This window comes from Lithobates pipiens, unplaced genomic scaffold, assembly GCF_037356315.1.
Source record: "Lithobates pipiens isolate NorthernLeopardFrog02 unplaced genomic scaffold, aLitPip1_a1.2 Scaffold_19, whole genome shotgun sequence".
In the NCBI taxonomy this organism is placed as follows: Eukaryota; Metazoa; Chordata; class Amphibia; order Anura; family Ranidae; genus Lithobates; species Lithobates pipiens.
The window spans coordinates 326,718,459-326,740,258 of record NW_027507764.1 but is presented as its reverse complement, the minus strand read 5'-3'; the positions used below and the strand labels follow the sequence as shown (position 1 = coordinate 326,740,258).

The following is a 21,800-nucleotide window of genomic DNA, read 5'->3' as shown; positions in this document are numbered from 1 at the left end:
CTGAGGATTTTTAACTGTTTGGAAATGAATGGGAAGAAATGGAACAGATTAAATTGTTTTGTTGACCCTTTAGACTTTGTTCACTTATTGTTTTACACTATTTAAATTAGTGTGTTTTTAACAACATTTTGGTTAATGGTCAAAGTTCACCTTTGTAAAAAAATTTTTTTATAAATGTACATCTTTTTGCAGGTAAAAAAATGTGCATTTATTATTGCCCCCTCCCTCCGTACTGTGAAAATAAGCAGTTCCTAAGCAACCCCTTCATCAAGGCTAAGCCACTTGGCAGCTATGATAACATGCCACTGTTTGTGTAGAAACATCTGCACGGTAATGTGGCCTTGTTACGTGAGTTATTCAGACAAGATAAGTGCAATCTAGTCACGCTAGGGTCAAGGTTGAATTGGTGCAAAACAACCTTGATCCTGATCAGCGAACGACTAAAGGAATCTTGTTGTAGCGTAATTAACATTAGGATAACTGATTGGATGTAAGTTGCCAGCACTTGCCTGAATTGCCAGTATAACTGTTGTGACAGCAGAGTCAGAGCCTAACCCAAATAGTACACCTTTTAGAATATGGGGGAAATAGGCATGGACGCTATGATATTATGCCACACAGGATATTGGGTACTGTGCCCAAACCCAAACAAATAATGACTTTGAGAGATCCAGTAGTTATGTAGAAACACCTGTAGGGTATAGTGGACTTGTTATATAAGTTACGCAGACAAGGCAAGTACAATCTAGCTGCGTATGACAAAGTTACCTGTATTTATACAGGTATTAGGACTCACTTTACACTCCAGATTCAGCAAGCAGCCATCCTGATTATGGGCATCTGAAGCCTCTCAGAGTCTCTTCCAGAACTGAGTGCAGCTGGGAATGACTCACGGTCCACTATGTATATAGCAGGTTGCCGAGTACCAATGCAAGCAAAAGACTGAGTTCCCCAGTCAAAAGTGGCACCTACCTCGATCTAGCATTGCATCATTTCCAGTTTTGCTTGCAGCGAGGGGATGCCCATTGACTCCTGGGATTGATGACACTGCTATCCCAGGAACCAATGGGAAAAGGGAAATTACTTACTTCGCTGCAGAGAGGATGGAAGTGAAGCATTTACCCTATGAAAAAGCTACAATAAGAAAAATATTTAACTATCCAAACATGAATGGAAAATGCGATTGGCAACAATTGAAGCCGTGGATGCAGATTAGGGTGGAACTCCGCTTTGCCTGTTTTAAAACATTGTAATTCTGTTCAGCCACTGCTATGACTCATATATAGTATGTCTGCCACATTATATTGCATTGCATTGAAGTTTTACGTTGGAATATTATAGCAATTCATACCTTAAGCCATGCAAATAAAATGATTAACACCCACAGAGACCTGATAATCAAAGGATGGGATTATGGAATTAGAATAGGGTGGTTCCACAACTTTCACACTTCCTATCCTGTTCTCAGAAAATGAACATCTGCTTTGACACATCCCATCATGATAAAATACCGGTGACTGTGCTACCTGTGTGGATGTAAATGCTGAGGTATGTTTATGACACCCATTAGAATTGCAGACTTCGCTTGGATAAGCTAAAAAAAATTCTTAACTTTACAGAACAAGCCAAGTTTAATGTGAATAAATCCTCCTTATTCCACAGTGTATGAATGCAGTAAAATAAATGAAAGTTTCTTTTGCTGTCATTCATAGTGTTCTTTCAATTTGAATGTCCCATTGATAATTAAATTCATCACTCATTTGTTCATTAACCAGTTCCCTACCGCCGTATTGTAAAATGACGGCGACAGGAACTGTTCCTCCCTCCGGGTGGGCGTCATATGATGTCCTCTGATGGATATAGAGGGGTGAGTCCTGCGCAAATCGTGCCACTCAAATAAAATACACAAATTCAAACTAATATAAATATGTGCATACATATAATGCCGTGAAAAAAATATAGTCCATAAAACAGCACGGATAAAAATATAAAAAATGGAGAAGGTATCAATGATAGAATAATGATAGAATGTCCGCTACTCAAGGCTCCCAGAACTCTCACCTTAAAATGAAGTGAATAAGCAGATCAAACAAACTCCAGGATTCTCCAGGAAACTTCCCATTAAAGCGGGAGTCCGCCGGGACTCTGCGTTTTTTTTTTTTTTAAAGCCAGCAGCTACAAATACTGCAGCTGCTGACTTTTAAAATAGTGACACTTACCTGTCCAGCGCGCCCGCGATGTCGGCACCCGAAGCCGATCTCTAGATCGTCTCTCGGGTGCTGCCGCCGCCATCTTGGGTATGGGAATCAGGAAATTGAGCCTTTCAGCTTCATTTCCCGGTTCCCTACTGCGCATGCGCGAGTTGCGCTGCGCAATAAGGACGGTCCCCGCTGCCTCTGGGATCTGTGTGTTTCCCAGCAGGCAGCGGGGCACTTGTGGAAAGGGGCGAGCACTTGCGGAAAGGGGCGTAATCTAAGAGCAGTGGCCAGACTCTCTCTCCCTCCCTCCTCACTGGACTCAGTGACAGCAGTAAGACCCATTGGCACCTGCTGCTTTCAGTCAAACTCAGTGACAAATGAGCATGGGGTAGGGCTGAGCCACACTGTTTGCATCAATGGACACACAGAGCGTGGCTCAGGATCAAGCCTGCATGTGTGTCACCATTGGAAGCGGCTTCCTGTGGTTTCACACGGAGAAGAGGAGGAACCCAGAGTGCAGGTGGGAGACCCCAGAAGAGGAGGATAGGGCTGCTTTGTGAAAAACATATGCAAAGAACAGTAAGTATGACATGTTTGTTATTAACAAAAAATATTTGTCAATAAGAATTTGTATTTACTGTCCCCTGGATTTTTCCCCCAAAAAATTGTCTCTGTTCTCTTTCTACCCCAAGTCGCAGACCTCCCCTGCCTGTTTGTAGATGATTCCTTATCTAGCTGCTAAGGTGACACGTATATATATATATATATATATATATATATATATATACATATGCATGCTCCTAGATGGTCCTTTTTAAATCCATAGACACAGCACTTGGCAGACTATGCCCCGCTCCCTCCTTCTAGGAATCTGACACTAACAAGAGCCTATCCACTGTCTTTAGTACCCTCCTCTACAACCTGGAAGATCGGGGAAGTGGCGTAAATTGAGGAGGACCTAGAGAAGAAACAAGGGATTGCAGGTCAATGTTTTGGGACAGAGGTACTGGAAAAAGATATAGTATAACTTATCTTTTTGCTTCTATTCTCTACAATGTTCTCACACATGACATTTCATACTCCTGTAATTGGCTTACTGCTTTTGACATCTTTTTATTTTTTTTACTCTAAACACTGAGACTGATCGGGTGACTAAAATATGGAGATCCCCCCTCTTAAAAGTCAGGACGTAGGAAGTGATTGCAATCCATGCGTCATGGATGACAAACATTCCACTGCACTATTCCCAACGCACACATTCCTGTTGAAGTGGCTGTATGTATAAGTGGATGCTGAAGCGACCACAGGCTGGAACCATGAACAATCAGAGCGAGAAATGTCACCAGCACACCATGGGTCTCCAAAATTGGGTCCAAAGCTTTATGACATTGCTACAGTAAACATCAGCTTTTCAGAGTCATGCAAGACCTCTTCATCAGACATGTGACCAAGTGGTCACACGCCTGATGAAGGGGTCCTGCATGGCTCCGAAACATTCTCTGTTGCTGTGATGTGATTGCTGAATAAAGCTTTGAACGCAATTTTGGAGACTCATGGTGTGCTAGTGACATTTCTCGCTGTGGATGACAAACATGTTGATTGCAAAATGATGTATAGAAGAAAAGTGTGACAACTGAGCTTATTAAAGGAAAACAAGCAGTCGTCTTGGGATTTCTGAATAACCAAAAATAAAAAAATTGTAAATGAACTTTACACTGTTAATTAAAGAAGAAAGTAACCCTTCATAGCGTATAATTTCCCATTGTGTTATGTAATTCTTAATCATGGATTCTTTTGAACAGACTGTTATTAATTCTCCTTAGCAATGTGCTTTAGGTCTTGAATATTTGCTCACCTTTCTTAACAAGCAAGTATATAAAAAGGAACATCACTATGATACACATCTGGTCCTCTTGATCATTAAAAATAACAACATAACAAGCGTCAATCAATGGGCCGACAACAACATATAACTGCAAAGCAGAACAGCTGTTGATCTTTGTGAACTATAATTGGCACAGACAACACTGCAGATTTCCTTACCTGTCTGTGTAAACATTGTAGCATCTTATCATGTTAGATCTACTTCAGAACCTGAATACCAGGAACATGCAGCGAGTTTAGTTAATGAGGCAAAAAGTACTGTCTAAAGTGCAGTAACCCATAGCAACTAATAAAACATCATTTTAAAGCCAACCTGTCGCAAGATGCGCTGCTGAAGAACTGCTGAAAATGATTTCTATGGACACTGACAGACAAGACAGAAGCATGCTGCTCTAACTACGGGAGGTCCAATGGAGGGGGGGCATACTGCAATAGTTCATTGTTGATTGTTTTACTACTGATTGATACTAGTACACTTTGCTGATCACAGTCACCTTTCCCTCATCAAAGCACCACTGTAAAAAAAAAAAAAAAAATTTGATAACTGTATGTGTTTAATATTTGATATGGAATAGTAGCATTACGTGTATTCAAATTGTATTTTATTTACCATGTCTTTATTTATTTTCTATAAAGAAATGAAGCTGTGCAGCAAAAGTAACAGTGACAAGTGGTTGGGTCAAATTATCAACTATCAAGGGATTCTAGAGTGCTCGGACAAAAAAAAAAACACTATATATAGTATCTCACAAAGTGAGTACACCCCTCACATTTTTGTAAATATTTTATTATAACTTTCAATGTGACAACACACAAGAAATTACACTTTGATACAATGTAAAGTAGTGAGTGCACAGCTTGTATAACAGTGTAAATTTGCTGTCCCCTCAAAATAACTCAAACACACAGCCAATATTTTCTAAACTGCTGTCTAAACAGATGCTCAATAGGCTTTAGGTCCGGAGACATGCTTGGACAGCCCATCACCTTTACCCTCAGCTTCTTGGTCATCTTCTTCCAAGACGACCAAGGCAGTGGTCATCTTGGAGGTGTGTTTGGGGTTGTTATGTTGGAATACTGCCCTGCGGCCCAGTCTCCAAATGGGGGGGGATCATGCTCCTCTTCAGTAAGTCACAGTACATGTTGGCATTCATGGTTCTCTCAATGAACTGTAGCTCCCCAGTGCTGGCAGCATTCATGCAGCCCCAGACCATGACACTCCCACCACCATGCTTGACTGGATATGCTGAGCACCTGCACTCAACTTCTTTGGTGGACCATGGCAAGGCCTGTTCTCAGTGGAACCTGTTCTGGTTAATCGCTGTATGGTCTTGGCCACGTGCTGCAGCTCTGTTTCAGGGTCTTGTCAATCTTCTTATAGCACAGGCCGTCGTTATGTAGAGCAACAATTTGAAAAGGTATAATAAATGATATAATAAAATATTTACAAAAATGTGAGGGGTGTACTTACTCACTTGTGAGATACTGTATGTATGTATGTATGTATACATATATATACAATATATATATGTGTGTGTGTGCCTATATATATATATATATATATATAGATAGTTCCAATGATAACCCTGGCACTTTATGTGTGAAATAGGGTTGCCCAGATTCTCACTCACGAAAAAATCCATGCAAATCTTAAACTGGTTTAGAGGCACTCGTGGGTCTTGCAGAGGAATATGATAATATATATATATATATATATATATATATATATATATATATATATATATATATATATATACATACACACACAGTATATTTCTTTCATCCACATATAAACAATATGAACAAAAGGTGACCTTGATCAGCATCCATGGTACTGCTATACTTGGTCACAATTCATATCACTGTCACGTTTGTTGCACATCTTGGCCTTTATGTCAATAAAAAATATAAATAGAGTTATGTAGAGTTGGAAAAATATATATATAAGTAATATATATGTTTATTTTTATTTTTTTACATGTATTAAATGCACACAGCTATCAGAATATTATTATTATACAGAATATAATCTTTTTTTTTTACAATTATAAAGAGCCTTCAATCAGCCTTGTTTATTAGGAAATGTCATACTATATTATAGTAATTCAATTGTATATTGACAGTTGATAACACTTTCTGTAAATTTACGTGAAGGATTCCAGACCTTCGCAAGCTATTAATAAAACTCAGTTTCTAGTCATGTTGTCAATGACAGGCTGACAAGTTAAACCAAACGAAACTGAATCTATACAAAAGATGTCATTACTACAAAAAAAAAAAAAAAGAAAAAAAAAAGAAAAAGAAAAAAGCTAGTCACTTGATGCCGGATGGAATGGATAGAATAAGGTCTCAGCAATGCACTCACACTAATAATTATGTTGTCTTTTTAAACCTGTCACTCGGCTGGTGGGTCATTCTAAATCTGTCAGAAATCGCAAGACCTGAAATGTGCAATTGTCTCTACGAGATCCTTTCCCTTCCCATCCATTCCTACTGCTTTCTCACTCTTGCTTCTCTCTCTGCCCTATTATAACCACCATGACATTAATACATGCTGCTCTATTCTCCTAGGTACAATTACAGGAAAAGGAAGACAGTACGATCGGCATGCACTAGAAAACCAAGCCACATGCTGCACCATATACCATTACAAACAGAGAAATTCTCCTCCTGTATACATTAAATCTAAGGATTAAAAAAAGAATCTATAACCCACATAGAAATTTATTTTAGCTCGTTATGCTACTTACATTTTTAAACACTTCACTCTTGTGTGGGCCCTGATAGGTTGCATTGTCTCAGCATTTAAACAACCTTGCAATTTACTGCTGGCAGAGGTAAAGAGTGTCAAGTGTCTGCCCAAGCGATCGGAAAATGAGACAGTACACAAAGGTTACTGTATCCACAGGAACAGCAGAATGTCCTATTAGAAGCTACCAGTTAATGACTATGACAGAAGCGACTGCAGTAGCGCTTGTATTTCCAGCACAGAAACATGTAGTTAAGCAGTTCCCAAGAAAACATCTGCTTTTTATTTCATTAGATGTGACTAATCAGCTACTGCTTTCTGCCAACTGCAGCAAGCTTTATAATTAGTTACTTACATTATTGTTACTGCTGTTTAATGTCCACTTGTAAAGTACCCTAAACATTCGGAGCTCACTAAAAACGGTTAGCGTTATAATAAACTGCTGCCTAAATAAGCCAACAACAAAACACCTTCGTAAACCAGTTCTCCTAGACAGTTAGTTAAGAAAATTAGATTTTTTTTTTTAATTTTTTTTTCATTCCGTACTGGCTGCAGAGCACTTGACACTTTTACTAGATTGCCGCCATTGTTAGAGAACAACACAAATGACCTTATTTATTAAGAGCCATGTGCAAAGTGCTTGTTATGGGCTTCTCCATTTTTTACATTGTTGTTGCTCTTTGTGCTAGCTTGTTAAAGTGAGCATGTCAAACATTTTAAACTTAAAAGTAAAAGTCCTTCCAAAGAGCAGGCATCACAAGAAGCCTACTGTTACCTTTGTTAGTTTGAAAAGCCTATTCTTTGGGCTGTTTTGATCCTGGATTCACAGGTACATGAACACAGGTTTCACTTAGTGGTATATGTTATATTATATTGAAAGAAGATTGCGCTAATAATATAGCTTAATATTTTTTTTTTCAATAAAAAGAGGAAATAAAATTCACATTTTAATAGTGCAATGTGTGCTATGAGATTCGTTAAAACAGATAACACAGCAGTACAGACATACCCCACTTTTAAGTACACAATGGGGTTTATTTACTAAAGCTGGAAAGCGCAAAATCAGGTTCACTTCTGCATAGAAACCAATGAGCTTCTAATCCCAGCTTGTTCAATTAAACTTTGGTAATAAAACCTGGAAGCTTGTCCTGAAAAATTGTATGTTAGAGCAAATAAAAAAAGTATCATGGACAGTACTCAATTTTCTCTGTAATAAAACCTGGAAGCTGATTGGTTTCTATGCAGAAGTGAGCCCGATTTTGCACTTTCCATCTTTAGTAAATAAACCCCACTGTGTACTTAAAAGTGGGGTATGCCTGTACTCCTAAATTACCCCAACTCATCCAGAGGTCATAGATCCTCCCAGCATGATATCAAACTCTTCATTCTCCCTATGCATTTCATCACACTGGACTTCGTCAGGGGCTTGGGTCAGGCAATATCCCACTATGCACATTTTATTCATCCTTCACTAGATATCAGTGTTGCTGATTTTCTGCAGCCTCTTTGCAGGCACATCTTCTCTATATGCACGCATTCTAGCAATAGTTGCATAGCATTCCTCAGAGCAGGTTGCCTGATGCTAAGACAGTGGACCATGCCTGTGCAATGTATGCTAAAATAGCCAATTGCAATCTCCATTGGACCCCCAAGATAGCCCATAAGTGCATCATGGAGACAGGAAAGGAACATTGCCACCCTATAAGTGAAAGTTCCTTAACACTTACATATAGTAGTTACACAGTTAGTAAGGTTAAATAAAGACACAAGTCCATCTAGTTTAACCTGAGTGAGTGTCTCCAATTGTCCCTATCCCTTGCACACTCACATCAGTCCCTAACCTTAAGGAGCCCACAATCCAAGGTTCCCATTCATATACTAGGGCCAATTTTGGACAGAAGCCAATTAACCTACCTGCATGATCTTCATGGTTGAATCACAAGGTATTATTTTAAAGAAATTTATGTTTTTAAATTACATTTACATTTTAACGCTTTTATGAGGTTTTATTGATGTGGATTATGTGAACGTGCACTTTGGAAAGTAAACAGTTTCTATTCCTTTTGTAACTTCAGGAACATCCCATAGCAGAATTACTGCTACAGAGCGGCCCTTCTGCGCAGAATCACATATGTACATGTATATATATATGTATATATAGGCATACCCCAAGTACACAATGGGGTTTATTTACTATGGCTGGGAAGTGCAAAATCAGGCTCACTTCTGCGTAGAAACCAATGAGCTAACCCCAGCTTGTTCACTTAGGCTTTGGTAATAAAACCTGGAAACTCATTGGTTTCTATGCAGAAGTGAGCCTGATTTCGCACTTTCCAGCTTTAGTAAATAAACATTGTGTACTAAAAAATGGGGTATGCCTGTATATATATATATATATATATATATAATTTATATATACGTGATTCTGCACTTCCATCTGCAGGGGGCATGCACGCACTGCCAGCAGGTTGCTTATGCTATGATTGGAAAAAAGATATAGAGACACTCCCCATGGGATATTTTAGCAGCAAAAAACAAAAACAAATTTAGAACATGTTTGCTGGGTTTAGAAAATGATATGATTGATCACAGCAGAAGCTGATCTGTGGGTGCCAGGCACTGGATGTCCACTGGCACCCATTGATCATCGGTAAAACACACAGAACAGAGATCTGCCTATGTAAACAAGACAGGTCCCTGTTCTGACAGGGGGGGAAGGGATGGCTTTTGCAAAGCTTTGAAAACAAGGGATGGATTTTGCAAAGCAGGGAATACAATCCATCACTTCTCCAAGTAAAAGCACCTAACACAGTACACAAAAACCTTGGATAGGCACACAGTTAACCCTTTAATCACCCTAGATGTGTAACCCTTTCCCAGCCAGTGTCATTAGTTCAGTGACAGTGCTTAATTTTAGCATCAATCACTGTTTTAGTATCACTGGTTCCTGCAAAGTGTCAAAAGTGTCAGTTAATATCCGATTGTCTGCCGCAGTATCACAGTCCTGCTAAGTCCCTGATTGCTGCCATTACTAGTAGCAGTATACAATATACTGTATACCATAGTTTGTAGACGCTATAGCATTTACGTAAACCAATCAATTTACGCTTATTGGGATTTTTTTTAGCAAAAACATGTAGCAGAATACATATTGGCATAAATTTATGAAGAAACTAAATAAAAAAAAAAATATTGGCTATGTTTTTTAGTAGAAAGTAAAAATATATATATATATTTTTTTTTTAAAGAATTGTCATTCTTTTTTGTTTACAAAATGTGTGTACAAACAATTTTTTTTGTTAATAAAATAAAAAGCAATGGTGTTCAAATTCTACCAAAAGAAAGCTCTATTTGTGGGGAAAAAATTTGTGGGGAATAAACTTTATTTGGGTACAGTGTCGAATGACTGCGCTATTGTCAGTTCAGGTAACGCAGTATCCTATTACAAAAAAAAGGCTTAGTTATGAAGGGGGGTAAATCTTCCAGTGGTAAAGTGGTTAGTAAATCTACCACAACTGGTTATTATGGTAACTGTCCTTTTTAGAAGATAATCAGCAATGGCAACACAAATTAGCATCAATTCTTTCATTGTTTGAATGTTGTGAAATAAAATGGTGAATGCTGTATAAACGCAGACATTGTGAATAATTCAATTTTAGAGAAAACAAGGTTTGTGAACCCTTAGGAATTTTCTGGATTTCTACGTGAATGTTTCCTCAAATGGGATTTGCATCAAAGTCATAGTAATAATTATAAAGCATGTCTTAATTAACAAACTACACACATATTTCAATTTTGATATTTATTGAACACATGGTTTAAAAAGTCAAGGTCACAGATTAAGAGTGTGTGGATCTAGGATAATGGGAATTAAAAAGATGGGTAATTCCAGTGAGGGATATCTGACGTCCCATAAGCTCAGGTTCAGGTGTGCACTTAGCAATCTCTGTCATAAATAAGCTCAGAATTTTGCTTATCTGCTCTTCACAGTAGGATTCTGCAATATGTGCTACTAAAAAGATATAAAAAACCCATAAGACTGTTAAGGGTTACAAAAAGTCTTTACTGACTGTTATAAAAGAAAAAAAAAAAACTCTAAAACACTTTTAGAAGTCAATCGTGTTAAAAAATCAAAAACAAATTCCTGAGCATATACACTTTTTCTGTTGCCCAATTGCACATCCGGAACAGAGCAGTGTTGACAGATTCTGACTCCATGTTATGGTACTCCCACTTTAAACAGATGGGACTTAAAGAAACATTTTTCTTTCCATTTGATCACTTGGCAACAGCAGCATTAACAAAAAAGTAATTTCATACCCAGGCCCATGATACACGCCAAAATCAATGCTATCTATCCTGACAAAGTCTGCAAATATGAAACAATGGCAGCCTTTGGTGGCCCACTTCCCACCTCCAGACTTCTATGAACTCCCGTTAATCCCTTGACAACCTAGGCTTACCACTACCTACATCTACTCACCCGCAGACCATCAGTTGTTTTGCCCTGGTAACTCCCCCATCCAGGGGTGGACTGACAACACATGAGGCCTCCGGGCAATAGGAGATTAGGGGCCCCCGGGAAATAAGAGGAGATTATGGGGCCCCCTGACAATAGATTATGGGGTCACACAGTATATACACACACACATACAGTATACACACACAGACACAATATACAAACACACAGTATACACACACAGTATACACACACAGAATACACATACACACACTGAAAAGGTACTGGAGAGGCGGGGCAGCTCTAATCTTGGGATTTTTTTAAAAATACAGATTTTTAAATCCCTGGTTTTATTGAGGCTGACAACACTGATGGGGCCTCTTAGTGGCATGGGGCCCCCGGGCAGTGTCCGAGTGCCCAAATGGTCAGTCCGCCCCTGCCCCCATCCCCTCCTTACAATAAACTCTATTATTATTCTGCCTTCTTCACTATTTTTTATCTCATACACTTGGTGACTGTGTTGTCCTAAACATCCTTCCAGCATACTGTATCTCACATTCTTACTTATATTGTATCATAAACCATCAATGCTGCTACTGTTGCGCAGAACTTTGGCTCATCTACTATGTTCTCTTTACATATACAGTTTATCGAGGTAGCAAGTCCTCATTTACTAGAACTACACTTTTTTCAATGATGCTTTTGTTTGTCTCTATTATGGGATGCACCTTTTTCTTCAATTCCTATGTCATTCAGTCATTGTTCATACTGTTTTGACTTACAAGATTCATCAATAAAACTTGAACAATAAAAAAAAGTGATGTCATAGTGTCCTGCAATACTGTGATATAGTTTCACAAGTGGCAGAATAGTTTTAAATAAACCCAAAAGAATATTATTTAATAACACTGCTGTTGAAAGTTCAATAACCTATGGCAATCAATGCAAAATCATCAGACTAAGGGAGTAAAAGCAGGATTGGTTTCATTGGGTATCTGCTACTTTTGTTCTTTATAGTACCTCAATAAATATGCCCTAACTTATTTTATTTTAATCAGTTTTTTTCTTTTTTCATGACCACGTTCTCTAGCAAACTTATTCCGCTTACAGAGGATACAGCAAACTCTTAATTAAACATGCTTGTATAGTAAGGTGACAGAGAAATCACCTTTCTAGAGCTAATTACAGCGGTATGAGACATGCATGCTGAAAGCAATACTCCATTCATTTTCTTTTCACTGTAAAGTTATTAGGCAATAATTCTATAGAAGGCATTTCAGGAAGGCTGCACAATTATAAATTCAAGCACTTTATAGGTTAATAAATCTTGTTAATTTACTTGTCCTATTCATTTGCTAGTCCTGTTACCGCACTGCAAAATATACAATAGCAAAGGTAAGAAAAATCAATATTAATATCTGTCCAATGAAAATGAATAAATGTGAAACTGTTCATAAGTAGCCCATGCAAATTTTAAGCCCATATAATGTAGGTAATTTAAAACAATAAGTATTCAGGTTTCGCCATTTATTGGATTTTACTGTACTTTCAGGATTTTCCATTAGAAAATGTTTTCAGTTTTCTCAGGGGTTCTGCTGGGTATATTTTATTTATATCTATTGAAGCAGGCCAGCAGTGAGAAGATGAAGTGAAGTCACCTAAAGTGATAAAATTCTGGTGATGAGCGCTCTGATGCTGGCTATATGCAGCTCAAAATTTGGCTAATTCTTGTGAATCGGATGAAATCTGAATCATTGGTGGCCTTGTCAACATCACCTGGCTCAACAAACTCTGCCCAGCTTCTCTGGTTCTCTATTTTCATTGCATAGAACTGGGCAAGTTATTCTGCCCAGCAAATTCTAAATGACTAGAACAAGCTGTCATGCAGAAACCTGACGAATAGAACGTCTACCCTATTTACGGAAACATATTTTTTTTAAACTTCAGAAAGAGTCCTAGTCTGGCCATAGGTGGTGTGAATTTCAGCTGTTTCCTTCTAAATTGAAATTCAAACTATGGGTGGCAATGCAAGCACCACCCAGCTTGACAAATATTGATTGTGCAAAACTGTGGGAGCTGCTAAATACATTTGCCAGAAAAGGAGATTCCTCCTTCCACGCTGTTGATGTGGGAAATCAATTGATTTTCTATTGATCAGCCCTTAGGATGAATGAGAGAAAATTGAGCTGTTTATGGCTAGCTTTACACGTTCATATTACAGTATCAGTTTAACATTCTCTGGCACAGCCTTTATCAACCAGAATTTCTGTGGAATCCTAGGGTTGCAAGGAGTTCCTTTAGCAATGAGCAATTCCTGTCTCTCAGAAAAGTGACCAATGACACCAATGATCTTCTTATCTATCTGTAAGTGATGGGGTTATTCCAGTCACCACAAATGTAAGAAGCATTCTTCCCAGTGACCATCATGCAAATGTACTATGCGCTGTAGATATAGTAATTATTAGTAGGGGTGTCCTGAGCCTGAAAAGTAATTTCAAGGGCTCCGCTGCATTAAAAAGTTTGAGAAAGGCTGCTCTGGCAGATAGAAGCAGTTTAATAGTCGATGCACAAAACAATTTTTTTTTACATGGTAAATGATGCTTGAAAATCCATGTTTAACCATCTCCATGCTATGTACTGACATTATGCAATCATTACGCCAAAGGCTGCTTGTAAATCTATGTTTAACCATCTCCAATATATGTCCTGTCACTATAAGAATATATGTTAAATGATCAAAGATCCCTTTAAACTTGTCTATATTTTTGGTGATTGATTCTCACCTCTTGGGGCCTTTTGTGATCAAAGAATCAATTACCTTTTATAGTTTTAGCCTTTGTCCTTGGCTGGTCTGTTCTCTAACAAATTCCCTTTCCATTCAAGTGTCTCTTATTAGTTCCTAATTGATCAATTGACAAATATTTCCCTGCCCTATTTTCCTATAATTTTAGATCGGCTTATGGCGAAAGTCACAGATGGGGTAGTCACAGATTGCATAATATTTTTGCAAAAGTGTTTAAGTAAAACGCTGCAGTTTAACTAAAGCAGTTAGAACAGTGGTCATCAACCCTGTCCTTGGTGCCCACTAACAGGCCAGGTTTGCAAGATAACTGAAATACATGACAGGTGATATAATTTGCTGCTCAGTGATTGCAGTATTCTAGTCTGCATCTCCCCAAGGTAACACAAAAAACCTGGCCTGTTAGTGGGCCCTGAGGACAGGGTTGATGACCACTGAGTTAGAAGATACAACAAGAAGAAACTATGCTCCACTCTGGAGAGACTGCAAGCAAACCAACATTTTTGTAAAATTTCTTATGAAGTCTGATTCCTACTCTCTCTACCCTCTAATATGCTCCCTCTACCCATCCTTTGCACACAAGTGTTATTTCTTCCCTAAATAACATACCCTGTTTAACAGCACATTCAATACTTCCTATTTCCTGACAACTACAAAGGAGGTTACCAAACTTCTCTCAGATGCTCATCCCACCACCTGTCTCCTGAACCCTGTCCCCTCCCAACTGCTACAGTCATCCTCTTACTCTATCCTATGCTCTCTCCCTCACATCTTCAATCTCTCCCTCTCTACTGGCACCTTTCCCTCCCCTCTAAAGCATGCACAAATCAAAAAGCCCTCACTGGACCCCACCAGTTTGAACAACTTGAAGATTCATCTCCTTTCTTCAATTTGATTCTAAACTTTTAAAACACTTAGTCTACAGCTGTCTGAGTTCTTACCTCACTGACAACAGCTTTCTTGACCCCTTGCAGTCTGTCTTTTGCTTGCAGCACTCCACCGAAACTACCCTACTAAAACTCACTAATGATTTACTTACTGCTAAAACCGATGGCCACTACTCCATACTTAATACTATGACTTTTCTGCCACTTTTGATACTGTTAACCAGTGGTCTCTCACTCAATAAACTCCATTCCCTTGACCTCCAAGACTCTGCCCTTTCCTGGTTCTCCTTCTATCTATCAGCGTTCCTCTTTCTTTAGGGGTCCCCAAGACTCTGTCCATAGACCCCTTCTCTTCTTTACACCTCCTCTCTTGGTCACTTTAAAACCTCCCATGGCTTCCAATACCATCTCTATGCTTATGACACCCAAATGGACTCTAACTCTTCAACTCACTCCTTCAATCTCCTTTCACATTACTAACTGACTAAATTACATATCACACCATTTGGTAAAACAAAATCCTTCTAAAACCAACCCTTATAATATTATCCCCCATGCTCATACTCCTCTCCCTAACCTTTCCATTAGGGTCAATGCTATAACTATTACCCCTCCCCTCACACCAAGGAGCTAGGTATAGTCCTAGACTTTGACCTGTCCTTAAAGCCCCAAAATCCAATAACTGTCAAAAGATTGTAGACTTCAACTCTATAAAATCTGTTAAATATGCCCCTTTTTAACCAATGAAACCATTAAGCTACTTATTTGTTCCCTCATTACCTCTTGTCTTGACTATTGCAACTCACATCTCATAAGCCAACCTGTATACTGGATATTCCCGCTTCAGTTTATCATGAATGCTGTTGCCAGATTCATCTACCTACCACCCCTCTATACCGACACCTCCACTGGCTTCCAGTTGCCCAGCAACAACATACAAAGCCATTCATAACTCTGCCCCAAGCTATCTTTTCTTAAAAAAATCACCCAAAGCTCTTCCCAAAACCTGCTGCTCTATAGTTCCCTAAACAATTTTGCCTCTCATAAATAATGATCAGCACAAAAGGCTTAATAGCATGTTTAGTTCCCAATTTCCATCCAATATTCTTCCATATACTTAAATGTTCCCAAAGGTCTCCATCAAGCAGTTATGAAAAGAATATGCTCCAATAGTGTAGTACTGTAAAGCAATTTAAAATGTATTTAAACCCCATTACAATTACTCACAAACATATATTCAAAAGTAACATATCATATCAATTAAAAATGGCTACCAGTATCCTTGCTGCCCATCAATGAGCTGGCTTGCTGGTGTCTTACCCACTCCCGGCTATCATCACATTTTCTGTGTCACTTCCGGGTTGGCATCCTGACGTCACTTCAAGTCCACATGTGGTAATGCTCAAAGAGCCTTTTATGTCAATCATTATTTCGAAGAGGCAAAATTGTCTGGTGAGACTCTGGGAATGGTGATCACAAGCATGTGGGATTGAAGCATTTCAGTGAATCATTTGTGGACACTATTGGTGGAACAAAGTTTACACACTATTAGAAGTGTGGTGGACTTACTGCACTGGGATTGTGCTTCAACTATTTGCTGTATTTACATTTATGTTTTTTATGTTTCTTTGTATGCCCTAACACTATAGAAGTGGAGTCTTCTTTACACTTGTGATTTTTTAATCACTGCATGTTGTGCTTGATATGTTGTATATCACCATGGTGTAGAGTTTACACTTATAGCAGAGTTCCACCTATAGTCTGATCAATTTTTTTCAGGCACAATTGATGAATACATAGGGTGTTGCTTACTAAAACTGAAGAGTGCAAAAGCTGGTGCAACTCTGCATAGAAACCAATCAGCTTCCAGTTTTTTTTTTGCCAGAGCTTAGTTGAACGAACTGAACTTAGAAGCTGACTGGCTACCAGGCTCTGAGTGCATTAGCTTTAGTAAATCTACCCCATAATGTCAGCCTTAGGTTTCTTCTGAGTAAGTGAAAACAATTTAAAAGTCTCTTGTAGCACACCAATAGTCTAATTCAATCCTCTCTATCCTTTTGTCTTAGGTTTTTTTTTCCGGATGTTTTGTTATATTCAAATGTTTCTCATTTTCTTTTGTTTCCACTATTCATTAAAAAATTCCAGACTGAAATTAACTTTTTTTTTTATATATATAGCAATTATGATGGTTTTAAAAGGCATCACTGATCAAACTACAAAATACAGATTTTCTTCATTTTGCCTCAGAATATATACCAAATAAATGTTTTTTTTTTAGCTATTATACTACAAAATAAAAGTCCCTCCTCCTCCCATAAAAATATGCATTTTAGTATAATAAGTAGTAAATATGTTTTGATTTTTGGTTAAAAAAGACTTAACCCAAAACACAATAAATTAAACATTACAACATACTACTGAAATACTGTATGTCATCAATCACACATAAACAAACTTACACCAGGTTCCTCACCTTCACACCAAACCAAAATTAAACATACTTTTATACAAGACATACCATCTACATTGATATTGCACAATTACTCAAATTTGAAAATATAGCCAGCATTTGCAAGATATAGTAGTTTTACTACACATTGTTAGCCAATGCTTCATCAAATAAACAAGCTGGCGCTACATGATCCTAACATTTTGGTAAAATTGCTTTTTTTATCATTAAACAATATCAGTCTCAGAATAATTCTTTCCGTTTATGCAATGAACAAAGTCGTTGACTGGAGGAAAAATCTTGTTTTGCTTGTCCCCCATGTTCCCTTTAATGTGGACCAGTTTTCATCTTCAGCCAGTTTTTCATCTTAGTTTTACATGTTCATTCTTTTCTTTATAATTACTTTCCTCTGATAGTGATTATACAATAGATAAAAAAAACAGAACCTGTGCTGCTAAAGCTTTTGAATCAATTAATAATGATTCAGTTATCAATTATTTATAAACTTCCAGCAAATTAACTCCAACTGTGCCTCATTTCACATGGGATATATTGTTCTAATCCCATGTTTCCAAATGTATACATTTTTGCTTGTAATAAATTTGGTTAATGCAAGTAAATTAATGTTTTAAATATGTTCAGGGTTGGCTTGATAAAGTACATTTATGAACAACTCTTGAAATGAACCTTCTGGATTGATAGAAGATAAAATGCAAAAGCTGAAAATAGTAGATACAAACTACTCCCCAGCAACCCTTGTAGTAGTTTCCAAGTTTCCACATGATGCCACATCTCATAAGGCATTGCTGGTGCCCAAATGAAGTGATGTATTGGGGCCATACCTTTGCTCCACTGTAAAAATTGAAAATTGTAACAGATTGCTTAGGTATCTTGTACTATTTTCATGTTTCAATTGCTGCTTGACTTTTTGTTGATAATATTTATCATAATTTCCCAGTAACTAGGAAATTATAGTCTGATAAGTATAGACTTCATGAGGTTATTAAACAAAATAGTTACTTTGCTTTAAAGTGCTACTCCAGCCAAAGTTTTTTTTGTTTTTTTTTTAATTTGGATATGGGAGGAAGGGTTGTGGTTGATTTTTATTGCTGTCTCATCCCCAAAACACAATAGAAAGCCGTAGGAATAACATCAAAACTAAGGTAGCCCATGATGAATATTTTTTTGTCATTGAGTGAAAAAAACTAAAAAATAAATAGATTTCCCCTATGCACACACTTGATGCAGGCAAGGAAATCCTCCAGCTGTGTCATTGTATTCTGACAATGGGGAGACTTCTCTGCCATCAGAATACACTGATTAGCACTGCCCATTATAGCTAGAGGCCCTGACCAGGCATGGAAAATCTGACGGGGAGGCTGTACAGCAGTCCATCAGTAGATCAACTTCTGTACAACCTGTCTTGATGGCAAAACAAGGTTCAGTGCTACAGATTTTCTGACAGAAATATCCAAAAAATGATATTGCATAGATTAAATATAATAACAATAAATAGCTGTGTGCTGCCTAACTGAGAGACACCTTTGAGACATGCTTCTCTTGGGAGCAGCCAACCTAGAGCAAATACATAAACGATGTTAGATCTACAATTACATTTGCCAATACACACAGGTTGTCAGTTGTTGTTTAGAAAAACATTTGACTAAGAAAAGGTCTCAAGTTTGTAAAATTGACATTGGCAGGAATGGTGAAATACTTGAAATATCTCCTTGGATTTTGAGCTCTGATCAAATTATTATTGAAATAAGTATTTTGTAACAGGACAAGAAGAGTTTAATAATGATCTCCAGACAAAAAATAATATACACTTCTTAAAATTAGAAGTGGATTTGTATGCGTCAACTTTTAATTAGGAAGAAAGAGTAAAGTGGTTAAAAAACATTTAAGAGGAAGTAAACTTCCCTGGATTGTTTATACCTATAGGTAAGCCTATAATAAGGCTTATCTATACAGTGGATATAAAAAGTCTACACACCCCTATTGAAATGTTAGGTTTCTGTGATGTACAATAATGAGACAAATATAAATAAATTCACAACTTTTTTCACCTTTAATATGACCTATGAACTGTACGACTCAATTTAAAAGCAAACTGAAATATGTTGGGGGGGGGGGGGGGGGGGGAATAAAAATAAAAAAATAAAATAACGTGGTTGCATACGTGTGCTCACCCACTTATAACTGGAATGTAGCTGTGTTCAGAATTAAGCAATCACATTCAAACTCATGTTAAGTAGGAGCCAGTACACACTTGCCATCATTTAATGTGCCTCTGCTTAACTCCAAATAAAGTTCAGCTGTTCTAGTAGGTCTTTCCTAATATTTTCTTTGTCACATCCTACAGCAAAAGCCATGGTCTGCAGAGAGCTTCCAAAGCATCAGAGGGATCTCATTGTTAAAAGGTATCAGTCAGGGGAAGGGTACAAAAGAATTTCCAAGGCATTAAATATACCATGGAACACAGTAAAGACAGTCATCCTCATCAAGTGGAGAAAATATGTCACAACAGTAACATTACCAAGAGCTGGACGTCCCTCCAAAATTGATAAAAAGACGTGAAGAAAACAGGTCAGGGCAGCTGCCAAGAGGCCTACAGCAACATTAAAGTGGAAGTAAACCCATGGATTTAAACAGTTAAAAAAAAAAGGCATGCCAGGAATGCTAACCGCACATTGGCTGTGCTCTCAGCCAAACGATCAAACCATCCATTGGCTGGTGTCATAACGAATCACATGTGCAGCACCATAGCAGTTGAAGATTAAACAGAGACAAAGATGGCAGCTTCCTTGGCTGAAAACAATAGGGGAGATTACTTCCACTTTAAAGGAGCTGCAGGAATATCTGGCACGTACTGGCTGTGTGGTACATGTGACAATATTCTTGTCTGGGATATGGGGTAGAGTGGCAAGATGGAAGCCTTTTCTTATGAAGAAATACATCCAAGCCCAGCTAAATTTAGCAAAAACACATCTGAAATCTCCCAAAAGCATGTGAAAAAATATGTTATGTATGTGTTCTGTATCAAAAGTATCTAGTTGTAGCAACTGGGAGAGACAGAAATGGTTGCACGGTGGAGTGGAAGATCTGAGCATGCATGCACTGTTGGCTGCAAGGGCTCATCAAATGCTGCTTTTCCAACATGCTCAGGCAGCAGAAGCAGGTGGTTAGAGCGGCTTCTGTTGAACAGACACCTGTACACAATAAATTGAAAGACTAAATGTGTACTGGGCTTTAGGGTTTAGAATGTAAAAGTTTAAATATGCTCACATTTGGATCATTATTAAAAGCACACAGCTACACCATGTTTCTCCAGAAAGGGTTTTTCTGGGCATTCTCTGTTGATGGCAGTCTTTGAGTAAATCTAGACATGTGCAATTAGTTTTGTTCCAAATTAATTGTTTAATGAATTTAGACAGATTTGTTAATTTAGACACCTGTATTAACGAAAACCCATTTAAAAAATGTCCCCAATATTCAGAAATTCGAATATTAGAAAATTCATAAATTAGAAAATTAGAAAATTTGTAAATTCGTAAATTTCAACCACATCAATACCAGGCAATAAAACACCTTCCCGCCCAGACCAATTTTGAGCTTTCTGCACTGTCGCAATTTGAATGACAATTGCGCGGTCATGCTACACTATACCCAAATGACATTTTTAGAATTTTTTCCCCACAAATAGAGCTTTCTTTTGGTGGTATTTGATCACCTCTACGGTTTTTATTTTTTGCTAAACAAATAAAAAAAGACCAAAAATTTTGAAAAAAAATATGTTTTTTTGTTTCAGTTTCAAAACATTGTAAATAAGTATGTTTTCTCCTTCACTGATGGGCACTGGTGGGGCGGCACTGATAAGGTGGCACTGATGAGGTGGCACCAATGAAGTGGCACTGATGAGGTGGCATTGATGGGCACTGATATGTGGCACTGATAAGCGGCACTGATGGGCACTGATAGGTGGTACTGATGGGCGGCACGGATGGACACTGATAGGTGGCACAAATTGGCACTGATAGCTGGCATGGATTGGCATGGATAGCTGGCACGGATTGACATGGATAGGCGGCACGAATTGGCATGGATAGGCGGCACAGATGGGCATGGCTAGGCGGCACAGATGGGCATGGATGGGCACTGATAGGCGGCATGGATGGGCACTGATAATTGGCATGGATGGGCACTGATAGGTGGAATGGATGGGCACTGATAGGTGGCATTGTATTGTACTGATGGATGCCAATCAGTGCCAAACAATAATCCATGCCAATCAGTGATGCCCATTGTGGGCACTGATTGTCATCCATTGTGCGCACTGATTGTCATCCATTGTGGGCACTGATTGGCATCCCT

The 21,800-nt window shown here is 38.2% G+C and overlaps 1 protein-coding gene across 2 annotated transcripts in view; it reads right to left on the bottom strand.

The window, feature by feature from the left end:
* Positions 1-21,800, bottom strand: part of LOC143996781 (cadherin-6-like) — a 495,985-nt gene that overhangs the window by 312,530 nt on the left and 161,655 nt on the right. Inside the window, exon 1 of one of the 2 annotated variants that reach the window (XM_077492042.1) lies at positions 6,833-6,962. The exons of the other annotated variant lie outside the window; for it this stretch is intronic. The gene's annotated coding sequence lies outside the window, so the exon portion shown is untranslated. Of the gene's footprint in view, positions 1-6,832; positions 6,963-21,800 lie in introns of those variants that run through there. 2 annotated transcript variants of the gene reach the window in all.